Here is a 12516-nt window from a genome sequence, read left to right as displayed (position 1 = left end):
TTACTTGTTCTGACTTCCCCAGGTGACACCACGTATCTTGCAAGCTGTGGCTCCAGGTAGGAGGAGGATCTCTTTCACTCTCACACTTTCACTCTCTCCTCCCCTCCTCTTCCGCCCCCCCCCCCCCCCGCCGTGTGTGTGTCAGACTCTACCGCATCTCATCCTTCACACACACATGTGTAATGCAATAAAGCAGTCACTAAAGCATTTGTCGCTCGTGGAGCAGTGTGGCTAGCTTATTTATTTTGCAAAATAGATGGTAAAAACGTATTTTTTAAAAAATCGAAGAAAGCCAGCTTTCCATATCTGTGTATATGTCGTTATTTGCTGTACAATATAGTGTGTGTCTATATCTGTATTTTGCTAGACACCTGAATGTGTGTATACCTGTAGACACGCCTGTCACTGAATGGGGTGGTAGTTATATGCAGTCTTGCAAAACAAGAAAGCATTCTTCCTCCTTTAAGAAATACCCAGCTTCTTAGCGAGATTTAAGTTATCCAGTTCGGTTTGCCTCAGGGTGCATAGAGATTAATACTTCTCAATTTATATTCAGTCATTGATACTCGAGCCTGTTCAGACGTCGATTTTTTTTTTAATCTCACTGGTTTTGAGATCTGTTCCAGTTACTCCCACAATCTGTGGGAATGTTTGTTCTGATATACCGTACTATATGTGTATTTGTGTCTATGCATATATCTGTAGGCATATGCATATATAAATAACTCACATACATTCTCATCTGTGTGTTTGTGTAAGTTATACATACCTACACCTATGCATATACACACATGCACGTATAATTTTAGTAACCGGAAACCTATAAAGCTATCTGCACCTTACAACGAGAAGCAGCGAAATACACACCGATACAAATGTAAACAAAAGCAGGCAGTGACAAACAAAAGCAGATAATGAACACAAAAATGATTGTAAGCCATCTTCCTTTGCCTGAGAAAACCTTTTTGTAAATGCATCAATCTGCCCTGCTTATATATACTGCAAAACTGTATATCGTTTTCAAGATGACCCAAAAAGATGAACTAGTTAATAATGTCTGGATTTTCGTACCCTGAGCCACAATCAATGGTAACCCCATTCGCACACCCACTTGGCAGATCTCGTTAAAACCCCTCAAGAGCTACTGAACAGAACATCTATTTTGGGGGAGGCATGAACACAGCAAGATGCTATGCACTGATCGCAGAAAGGGAGCAAAGTGAAACAAGAAAAGGAAAACCGTGCAGTGGTATTGATTTTCCGTATCTCACTCGCTCCCGTGGAGTGAGGGAGGAATGACAGACCGGGGGTGAGCCTGCTAACTTTTTTCAGGATTGAGCTCAATTATCTCTCGCTGCTGACCAGTAAAACCATTCTGTCTTTTCCCCATGCGTGCCTCACGTTTTATTCTTTAATAATCAACGAGCTGGCTATCGTAGGCACCCAGCCCTCCCCCCAGACCACTTCTTATGCATGTTTCCTTGTACGTCTTTCTTTAATGCTATTTTTTAAATATCTTGGACAATCTTTGCCTTATTGATTTTCTGACATGCTCTCTGTAACTGGTTTAAGTTTATGTCTTCACAAAAGAGAGCACGGTCCCTTTTTGAAAATACATAGGGGTAAAACCATTTTCGTATTCTGATCCACACAGCTTATATCTCATGTCCTAAAATCTTCAACCAAGAATTGTTAGGAAAACGTCCTTCAATCTGCATTTTCCCCCAGGTTTTTGTAACCCTCAGACCTTTTCAGAACAGAACTGTAGTTCGGGACTCCTTTCCCCCTCCCTCTCCAGGGTTTTAGACCTAGGCTTTCTGCTGGGCATGTTTCTGAACGTGGTTGAAGTAGGTGGAGCTCTGCGGTAGATGGGTGGTCCACACTGGAGATGCGAAAGTCCTTTCCTTGCTTGGACAGAAAACGTTAACACGTTTTCTAGAATAACCCGTGATGACTGAGAAAGGTAATTGAGCTGTTCAACGGACTGTGGCAGGAGCAGTGATGGTGAAAGTAGATATCTCGCAAGAATTTTGTTTCCTAACCCGTCAAAATGCATTTAGTATCCTTGGGGGGCAGAGGCTGGGTTGGATGCACGTCGCCCCCTGATGGAAATAAGGCAAAGATTCTGCTTTTCACAGGGCAGCATCCGCGAGCTATGGGATAACACTGCCACCTAGAGGAAGGAAGTATCCAGCGGAGCAGCCTGAGTGTTGACAAGTTGTCTATAAACAGGGCCTTTAGCCTGAGAAGCGAACAAGAGGAAGAGAAAAGAGGGAGGCAGGAGGATTAAGCTTGGAACTTCCCCTCTTGCTTAGCTCCACACCCTTGACACCTTTTGTCTGTGACTTTTGCTGAGGGTGTGCATGGACCAAGAGGACTAATTAGCCAGTTTAAATAATCAGCTCTAAATAATGGGAACAGTAGTTCCTCTTCCTCCATTCCTGTTTATCACTCTGCAGCCCACTCCCCGCCCCCAATTCTGGGTGGACAAATTAAAAAGTTAAAAAAAAAAAACCCCACCCAAAGCTCATGGAACCATTTAAAACAAAAGCCAGCTTGTTAACAATGGGAAAATTCCTGAGTGTATGGCATAGCAGGGGTTCTCAATCTTTTTCTTTCTGAGGCCCCCCCCCCCAATCTTTTTCTTTCTGATGCTATAAAAACTCCATGGCTCACCTGTGCCACAACAACTGGTTTTCTGCATAGAAAAGCTAGGGCTGGCGTTAAGGGGTAGCAACCAGGGCAATTGCCCCGGGGCCGCACAGCATAGGGGGCACCGCAAAGCTAAGCTGCTCAGGCTTTTGCTTCAGCTCTGGGTGGCAGGGCTCTGGGATTCAGACCCAAGCAGTGGGGCTTCAACTTTCTGCCCTGGGCTCAAGCCAGTCTAACACTGCTCCTGCTTGGTGGCCCCCCTGAAACCTGCTCACAGTGCCTTAGGGGGCCCCGGACCCCTGGTTGAGAACCACTGTGATATAGCAGGTAAATTCAGTAGAGCTGATAGAGATACACTGAACTTGGTTGGTAAAGGCTTTGTTATAATACTCAGACTCCATCTAGTTTACCACATTTACAGAGAATGATGGACTGATTCCCTCCAAAATGAAGGTTACTCCTATATAGGGGAATGGAAATTAGGTGAACCTCAGTTAGCAGTTTCCTTTTCATTTCCCCCATCTGGGGTGGGATAGAGGAGTTGTACCTCTGTGGAAGAGATCTGAAATCAGCCCCCTAAACCTCCAGAAGAACGAGCCACCCATGTCACACTGCTACCGGCCCCTGTAGCCTCTTGATAGCATGGCTACTGTGGGAACCATACTGCAAAGGACTGTAATGAAGGATTTTGCTGTTAAATGCTCTGAAAGACTTTGCAACACCTTGGAGGGAAAAATTGAAAAGGGGTTTAAATATCATAAAAATGTCACTTCTCCCCATTGATATAATTAAGGTGGTGACAGTAACAGGACACTTTGACTTGCATAATACAACAGTTAATTTTAAGATTAAGGCTTTTGGTAAATAGTAATTAGTAATAGTTTAGAGTTAGAAATCCAAAATGGCAGACACAATAATCGTCTATGAAAGACACAGGGTTTAGGATATGGAAAATTCCATCAACTAATGGGGAATGACTCAGCATTTCTCCCAAGACCTGAGGGGGAGGAGCTAAGGATAAAGATGATGTCATAGGGAGGAGCTCTACCTAAGATGGCATCAGAGGGAGGAGCTTTACTATATAAAAATAGGATGATATAATAGGAAGGAGCTAGACTGGAGGGAGGTTACCAGTGGAGTTCCTCAGGGATCGGTTTTGGGACCAATCTTATTTAATCTTTTTATTACTGACCTTGCACAAAAAGTGGGAGTGTGCTAATAAAGTTTGCGGATGATACAAAGCTGGGAGGTATTGCCAATTTAGAGAAGGACCAGGGTGTCATACAGGAGGATCTGGATGACCTTGTAAACTGGAGTAATAGTAATAGGATGAAATTTAATAGCGAGAAGTGTAAGGTCATGCGTTTAGGGATTAACAACAAGAATTTTAGTTATAAGCTGGGGATGCATCAATTAGAAGTAACGTAGGAGGAGAAGGACCTTGGAGTATTGGTTGACCACAGGATGAGTCTGAGCCGCCAATGTGATGTGGCCGTGAAAAAAGCTAATGCGGTCTTGGGATGCATCAGGCAAGGTATTTCCAGTAGAGATAAGGAGGTGTTAGTACCGTTATACAAGGCACTGGTGAGACCTCATCTGGAATACTGTGTGCAGCTCTGGTCTCCCATGTTTAAGAAGGATGAATTCAAACCTGAACAGGTACAGAGAAAGGCTACTGGGATGATCCGAGGAATGGAAAACCTGTCTTATGAAAGGAGACTCAAGGAGTTTGGCTTGTTTAGCCTAACCAAAAGAAGGTTGAGGGGAGATATGATTGCTCTCTATAAATATATCAGAGGGATAAATACTGGAGAGGGAAAGGAATTATTTAAGCTCAGTATCAATGTGGACACAAGAACAAATGGATATAAACTGGCCATCGGGAAGCTTAGACTTGAAATTAGACAAAGGTCTCTAACCATCAGAGGAGTGAAGTTCTGGAATAGCTTTCCAAGGGAAGCAGTGGGGGCAAAAGACCTATCTGGCTTCAAGATTAAACTCGATAACTTTATGGAGGAGATGGTATGATGGGATAACATGATTTTGGCAATTAATTGATCTTTAACTATTCATGGTAAATAGGCCCAATGGCCTGTGATGGGATGTTAGATGGGGTGGGATCTGAGTTACTACAGAGAATTCTTTCCTGGGTATCTGGCTAGTGAATCTTGCCCACATGCTCAGGGTTTCAGCTGATCGCCATATTTGGAATCAGGAAGGAATTTTCCTCCAGGGAAGATTGGAAGAGGCCCTGGGGTTTTTTTGCCTTCCTCTGTAGCATGGGACACGGGTCACTTGCTGGAGGATTCTCTGCACCTTGAAGTCTTTAAACCATGATTTGAGGACTTCAGTAGCTCAGACATAGGTGAAAGGTTTATTGCAGGAGTGGGTGGGTGAGATTCTGTGGCCTGCATTGTGCAGGAGATCAGACTAGATGATCATAATGGTCCCTTCTGACCTTAATGTCTATGAGTAATAGCAATTATGCTAATACCTGGAAACTGATTGACTGAGCCAGGTTAATTATCTATGGTAATGAGCTGACCTTAAGAGAGCAATCAGCATATAGGGCTGACAGCTTGCAGGCTGAAGTGTGGTTGTGGTAGTTTTATGGGTTGCAGAGCTGCATGGATGTTGTGGACACACAAGAGCTGAAGAACAGAAGATTCCAAGAAATAGAGATAACAGTGGTAGAACCTTCTAGGGCAGCTACGAAGCAGCTACCTCCCCTACTGCAGCAGCTCTTGCAGATAACTGCTGTAACCTTAAAGGAGACAGCAGCAACTATCTTCTCCAGGCACGGACACCCTCATCTTTGGCACTGACAGAGCAGAAGGACACTCAGACGAGACAGAGGGATTCTGGGTGTGAGTGTAAGTCTGATTTTTTTTGTGTGTGTCTCTTGTTAAGGAGGCCTGGGTGTGTTTGTTAATAAAGCTAGATGCCTGTCTTCCAGTGAGATTTACCACTCCCATCCTGAGACCAGCTGATCACCGCTCACAGGATGTTAGTGTTAAGTAAATATTTGTATTAAATCTGTTACATCATAATGGTCCCTCAGACAGGTGTAAAGGTCAGGCACACTACATTATATTAAGTACGGTCCCAAATTATAACATTAAAACTAAGGCCTTCACTTATGGCGGGTCTCTATATGCCTATTACATTGTAACTGCTATATGGTTTGTATAGATCCTGTGTATTATGTGTCTTATTTTGTTGCGGCGCTGTGTTATGATTTTTAAATGGGATTCCATTGTGTCTTACTGTGCTCTACGTATTTTTTTCTTCTTTTGTTGCTTTATTACATACATTATAACTACTAATTTCTTTTAAATACATATTATTTCATTTACGAAGAATTACTGCTTGTGTGTCCATCCTTGAGCAGAAGGCTGAATCAGTATCCTTCCAAGGATTAGCAGGATTAGCCTGCTCTGGGGAGTCCTCTGTGGGTCAGAGATAAGCCCCCTGATAATACCCTGGGAATTCCTAGAGGGCGAGCTACCCCCTTTCTACCCACTTGGAAGGAGCAAGGTATAGTGCCCCATGCCAATTTGAAAGCTCTCAAATTGGCGTCCCAAAACCATTGTTGGAGTGCCTTTTGGTCCAAATTGTGGGGTAACACCCCAATCCCATCACAAACAGTCCCCCCTACCCCCCGCAGTCAGAGGGGTTTTCCCTAGGAGAAGGAACCTACACAAGTTACCACAGACCCAGTCTGTAGTAGCTAGCTCTGAAGTGCCTTGAGAGTTTGGCTAAGGGAGATGGACGATGGTAGAATATTGCTGATCTGCTCCTAGTTAGCAATGCTTCTGGACAGGGCCGTCCCTATGGGGGTGCAGGGCCAGGAGGGGGAAGTGACATCAGGTGCGAGCTCAGGAATTCCGGGACCGACCACGCTGGGGGCAGGTAGGGGAGGTGGTACCTCCACAAACAGCCAGACGTAGCCCCGCCCACACGTCACTCCCCTCCCCCCCCCCCCCCCAGGGCCCCACTTTGGTGGCGCTGCTGGGCTTCAGGCGCTGGGGCCATGCCGCCCGCCTTCCCGGGGCTGAGGAGGCTGCAGAGCTGCCGCGTGCTCTCCCTCCCGGCATGCTCTCCCTCGGCTTGAAGGGGCTGGGCTGGGGGTAGCCTGAGCCTCCCCCAGCCAGTGGTTCACCTGCTGCCCATGTGGCTCCAGACCGCGGTGCCCCCCCAAAGCCAGGGCCCAGAAAGGTCGCCCTGATTCACCCTCCCCTAGGGATGGCTCTGCTCAGGTTTTGGAAAAGACTGACAATCGCGGCACTTTCCTTAACTCATACCTGTGGGTTTCAGCTTATGGAATTGGAGAGAAGCATGCAGGGCCAGATTAACCTTTTGTGGACCTGGGGCCAAACATATTTGTGGGCCCCCATGAGGGCAATAGAGCATGGCGCAGTGGGGGTCGGTCCCCAGAGCAAGGGGCCGGCCAGCGGTATGGCATGGGAGGGGCGACCTCGCTCCACCCAGCCAGTGCAAGGGCACTATTTACAAGCCATCAGTTGCCAGACACACAATGGCCCGCCCGGCCCTGTGCTGCCACCGTGCCCCTTCCCCTCAGGGGTGGGCCCACGCCATGCCACACATCGCTCCCCACCTAACACCCCCCCCCCCGACTCCCTATGGCCAAAGCCCCCCAGACCTACTATGCCCAGCACCCTCCCGACCCTGTCACAAATGCGCAGCGCCCTGCACACCACCACTGCTGCCCAGTGCCCCCCTGCCCACAGCCCCACCATAACTGCCCAGCACCCCACACACAACCTCCACTCGCCAGTGCCCCAACACACAGATCTTCCCCGCCCCCTCACAGCTGAGCACCCCCCAACCCCAGGCCCACCAGAGACCTACACCCTCCCTCCCAGCCACACTCACCAGCCCTCTGGAAGGCAACTATGTCTGCTGGGCTGAGCCGGCAGCACAGCCAGGGCTGGTCCCGGGATGGGGAATTGCTCCAGCCCCTCGGGAGTGGCGGGATCAGCTAGGCCAGGGCCTGCCCCAGCCAGGCTCCCTCAGGACCCACTTGCCTGGAGGGGCCCAGCCAAGCCCCCACCCCCCCTCACTGTGGCTCAGCTCCAGGGAGACAGGTGGGGCCCAACAGGTGATAGGAAGCAGAGATTGCTTGGAGCCGGAGGTGCAATGGGGTCTGTCCAGGAGGCAGAGAGAAGCTGGTGAGTGGAGCCAGTGGGCAGAGAGGAGCCCTCAGCTGGCTAGCGGGCTGGCCAAGAGGAGCTAAGAGGAGTGTAGACTTACCAGCTGAGGGAAGAAACTTTAAAATGCCAGCTATGGGTCACATCACATCCCTTTTCTCAGGGCTTTTTTATTTCCAAGAAGAAGACTCAAAATCAGAACAAATCAATTCAAGCTACTGGATAATAACAATCCAAGCTTCAGCTGACTAGGAGGTGAGAGAATACACCCCGCCCCTATGGGAAATCTGATTTGCATCAGCTTCCTCTTTCCTTTTATAACTCTGCTCAGATTCAACATATAACAGGCAGGAACATGGTAACTGCTTATATCCTGGAGCACCTTTACCTCTTGTCACAGGCCTGGGTTAGCCACAGGAATACCCATCTGCATTTATCTGATCTAGCCACTGGCTGGCACTGCTGTTCCATGCAATTGTAGATGAAGAATTATTATCTAGCTCTAACAAAACAAAAACACACAAATGTTTCTTGAAAATATAGAGATGAAAATTAAAGGAAGCGGTCTTTTTTTTTTTCTATGGGTTAAAAGAAGGAAAGTGGAAATAAGAGACAAAACAGGCTAGCATCTTATACCTGATTTTTTCTATAACTAGTATATAGTTTTTTCTATAAATCTTTGGAGGTATATTGTATTATTTTGGTGCAACCAGATAACCCCAACGGACATTAATTCCTATGCTCTTTTCGCATGTAGTAATCCCATTGATTTCAGTGACAGTTCTACCAGCAAAAGAAACACCTGAAGTTATGTATATATGCATTAAGAAGAAAATAATTGTCAATAAGTCTGTCTAGATTAATGGCCTCTGTCAGCTAACTTGTATGTTAATGAGTGCTTAATGCTATGTGTGAATGTTAAATGTGTAATGTATAAGTATTTAATGCCTATGCATGTTTATTAGATATGTATAATTACGTACTATCTATGCTTAATTGCATGTGTGTATAGTAGCTGTGTGCCCACTCTTCATCTTCTACTTGATGTCTCTGTGCTATTTGTCAGGCTGCTCCCTATGCTTGCTTGTGCACCGAGCTACTTCATTTTCTGCCTTCACATCTCTCCTTAAAGCTCACTTCTTTCAGTTAGCATGGGCTGCCAACCTCCACTCCAGGGCCATCTTCTTTCAGGCCTAGGTTCTGAACTCCTTTTTAGTTATGGGCCACAGGCTGAGGTAAAAATTTAGGATGACACACTCTCCACAGTACACAGATGCCCACTGATGTCAATGGAAGGTTTGCACAAAGATCAACGGTGGAATCTGGCTTTTATATAGCACCTAAACTTTTAGTCATTAAGTATTTTATCATCACACTCAGTAGGAAAATGTCCCCTCTTGGGCCACCTTTCTATCTGCCCTCTGTTTCTCTTCCTTCCCCATCTTCCTATTTCTCTCCTTATTGTATCTTTACACGTCTTCTGTTTTCATCCCTCTGCATTCTCTTCCCTGCAGCAATTCCCATCTTCCACTTCCCTCTTACCCCTCAACACCATTCCATCCACTAAAATAATCAGTGAAATAGTTAATCTCCAATGAGATTAACAGAGGACAGAGAAGTTCACAGCTCTCCTAGCCTTTACATCAGGTTCTCTGTAGACTCAGAAAGGCAGCATTGAATAGGTTTACCCTTGGTTCCCATTTGGAAGGTTTTGTTCACAAACATGAGGGCTAAAAATGTATTTAAAAATAAAATAAAAGCTGAGATGTCATTCAGGCCACATAAATACACGGTGGCAGGATGGTGGGGCTGCAAATGCTTGACACCTCTGCACTAAAGCATGTGAAGAGTCCTACTTGAGTTAAGAAGACTCTTCATATCCTTCCAGTTAAATGCATGTTTACATGGATTGGGGCCTTGCCTTGTTCATATGTTCTCTCTTCTCCAGTTTTGCTTGTCATCATTGGCGGTGTGTGTCTAATATAGATGGTGCGTACCTCAGGGAACAGGCCATGTTTTCCTCTGCATGAGTATGCCATCCCTGCACCTTCCTCCACCTCCACACATTATTCAGTAGCTGATTGTCCTGCACATGTGGAGAAGTGCATTTCATGATACATAGATGCTGGAGCCTTTAAAGTTATGCATTATTTATATATTATATATAAAATTGGAATCATGTATATATTTGAGGGGCTAACAGATGACTCTGCTCTCAGCTGTTGTCCCAGTAGAATTCTTTTATCCTTAGTAAAAGCATGGCAGGGTATAAGTATGTCTTCCAGGTGGAGGAGTTCTGAAATGGGATGGAGCTTGACTAACAGGAGAATTTTAGCCTCTCCACAATAATTACGTGGGTTTCACATAGCACTGTTTAAACCAGATGTCTCTAGAGCTCATTTCTTGAAGTGAATTGCTCCATACTGAGAAGGATGGTCCAGTGATTAGGGCACCAGCCTGAGACTTGAGAGACCTCTGTTCAAATCCCTGTTCAAGCAAACTTCCTGTGTGACCCTGAGCAGGTCACTGAGGCCCAGATCCACCTTTGTGGATCTGGGCCTGAGCCTCTCTGTGCCTCAGTTTCCCATCTGTAAAATGGGGATAATGATACTACCTTAACTCACAAAGGTATTAAATATATTAATAATTGTGAAGCACTTTGAGATCTACTGATGAAAAGCACTTTATAAGAACTAGATGTTATTACTATAATGGCTAACACTTCTATCCCTCCTCACATAGAAGTATGTAATCGTCTTGTAACAGGAGCGTTTATACAACTTCTAGTTAATCAGAGATCCAAAGACAGGCCAGAGGGGTCACCTAATTTTGTGATACTTCATAGAGACCTTTCATTCCATAATTCAATAAACATATTACAATGAGCTAAATACACTGGGCCAAATGCTCCTGTCTGATACCCTGGAATTACCCCAGTGTAACTGCTGAGTTTACATTACACGGAGTTTAATGGCGTTTACACCAGAATGAAGATAAAATAAAATTTGTACAATATTTTCTGCTGGGATAGCGAAATCTTGTACCAATGGTTTTACCTTCATTTAAAGTACAACCTTTTTTATTTTTTAGGAAATTTGATGGGTTTCAAAATCAACAGTTACACTGAAGCAACGTTTTTACATTAGAATTCAGAAGTTTATTCTGATTAAAAATGAAGCGCTCCTTTTATTTTATTTTTTTTAATTTGTATCTTGGAGACTTTCTGGTGTCTGTTTTCCAGTGGATGATGGGCTCTTTCCGTTATTTACACCTTTAGATCCAGGGTACGAACAGGCTGTATTAACATTAAATTATACAGTCCTCTTAAAATCAGTCTTTCAAATCTTGGGTCACTGTGTTAGGGTTGCCAGGCATCCGGTTTTCGACCAGAATGCCGAGCTGAAATGGGACCCTGACAGCTCCAGTCAGCACTGCCGACCGGCCATTAAAAGGCCGGTCGGCGGTGCTGCGGGTCTAAAGCCGGCTAGTCCTACCTGTCCTGGCACCATGCTGCGCCCCGGAAGCAGCCACCAGGTCCGACTACTAGGTGTGTGGGGGGGGGGGGGCGGCACAGGGCTCCACGTGATGCCCCACCCCAAGCACCAGCTCCGTACTCCCATTAGCCAGGAATGACAGCCAATGGGAACTGGGGAGGGTGGTGCCTGTGGGCAAGAACAGCACAGAACCAGGACAGGCAGGGAGCCTGCCTTAGCCCTGCCGCCCGAGGTAAGCCTGTGCCTCAGCCCTGAGGCCCAACCCCCTGCCCCAGCCCTGAGCCCCCTCCAAACCTGGTGCCCCCTCCTGCACCCCAAACCCCTCATCCCTGCTGCCACCCCAGAGCCTGCACCCCCTGCCAGAGTTGTCACCCCCTGCACCCCAACCCCCTGCCCCAGCCTAGAGCCCCCTCCTATACCCTGAACCCCTCATCCCCAGCCCCAACCCAGAGCCTGCACCCCACAGCCCAGAACCCATATCCCCTTCCACATCCCAACCCCCTGCCACAATCTGCAGCCCCCTCCCACACTCTGAATCCCTCAGCCCCATCCCCAGCCTGGAACCCCCTCTTGCACCTCAAACTCCTCATCCCCAGCCCCACCTCACAGCCTGCACCCCCAGCCCAGAGCCCATCCCCCCCCCACACCCCAACCACCTGCCTCAACCGACAGCCCCTTTCCACATCCCTTAGCCCCACCCCCCAGCCTGGTGCCCTCTCCTGCACCCCAAACCCTTCATCCTCAACCCCACCCCAAAGCCCGCACCCCTCCTACACCCCAGCCCCCTGCCCCAGCCCAGTGAAAGTGAGTGATGGTGGGGGAGAGGGAACCACCAAGGAAGGAGGAATGTAGTGGGCGGGGCCTTGGGAACAGGCAAGGCTGGGGGTGAGGCCTCAGGAGAAGGGGCGGGGCTAGGGTGTTTGGTTTTGTGTGATTAGAAAGTTGGCAACCCTAGTAGGTGTAGTTATATAAACACTAAAATGATTTGTTCAATACCATTGCTCCATAGTATATTTTGCTGGAACATTTTTTTTAATAGGTAGAAGGGGATCTATAAATCATTCAGCAATCTAAATAAAAACATCTGTTTCCACAGTGATCTCTCTGTTGTGTAGCCTTACTCAACCTCATGCAAACTCCTATTGATTTTGGTGGGAGTTTCACACATGTAAGTACTGCAGGTTCAGGCCTGTGAAGAC

Source organism: Chelonia mydas, chromosome 1 (assembly GCF_015237465.2).
Source record: "Chelonia mydas isolate rCheMyd1 chromosome 1, rCheMyd1.pri.v2, whole genome shotgun sequence".
Classification (NCBI taxonomy): domain Eukaryota; kingdom Metazoa; phylum Chordata; order Testudines; family Cheloniidae; genus Chelonia; species Chelonia mydas.
Note: the sequence above shows the minus strand (reverse complement) of the source record.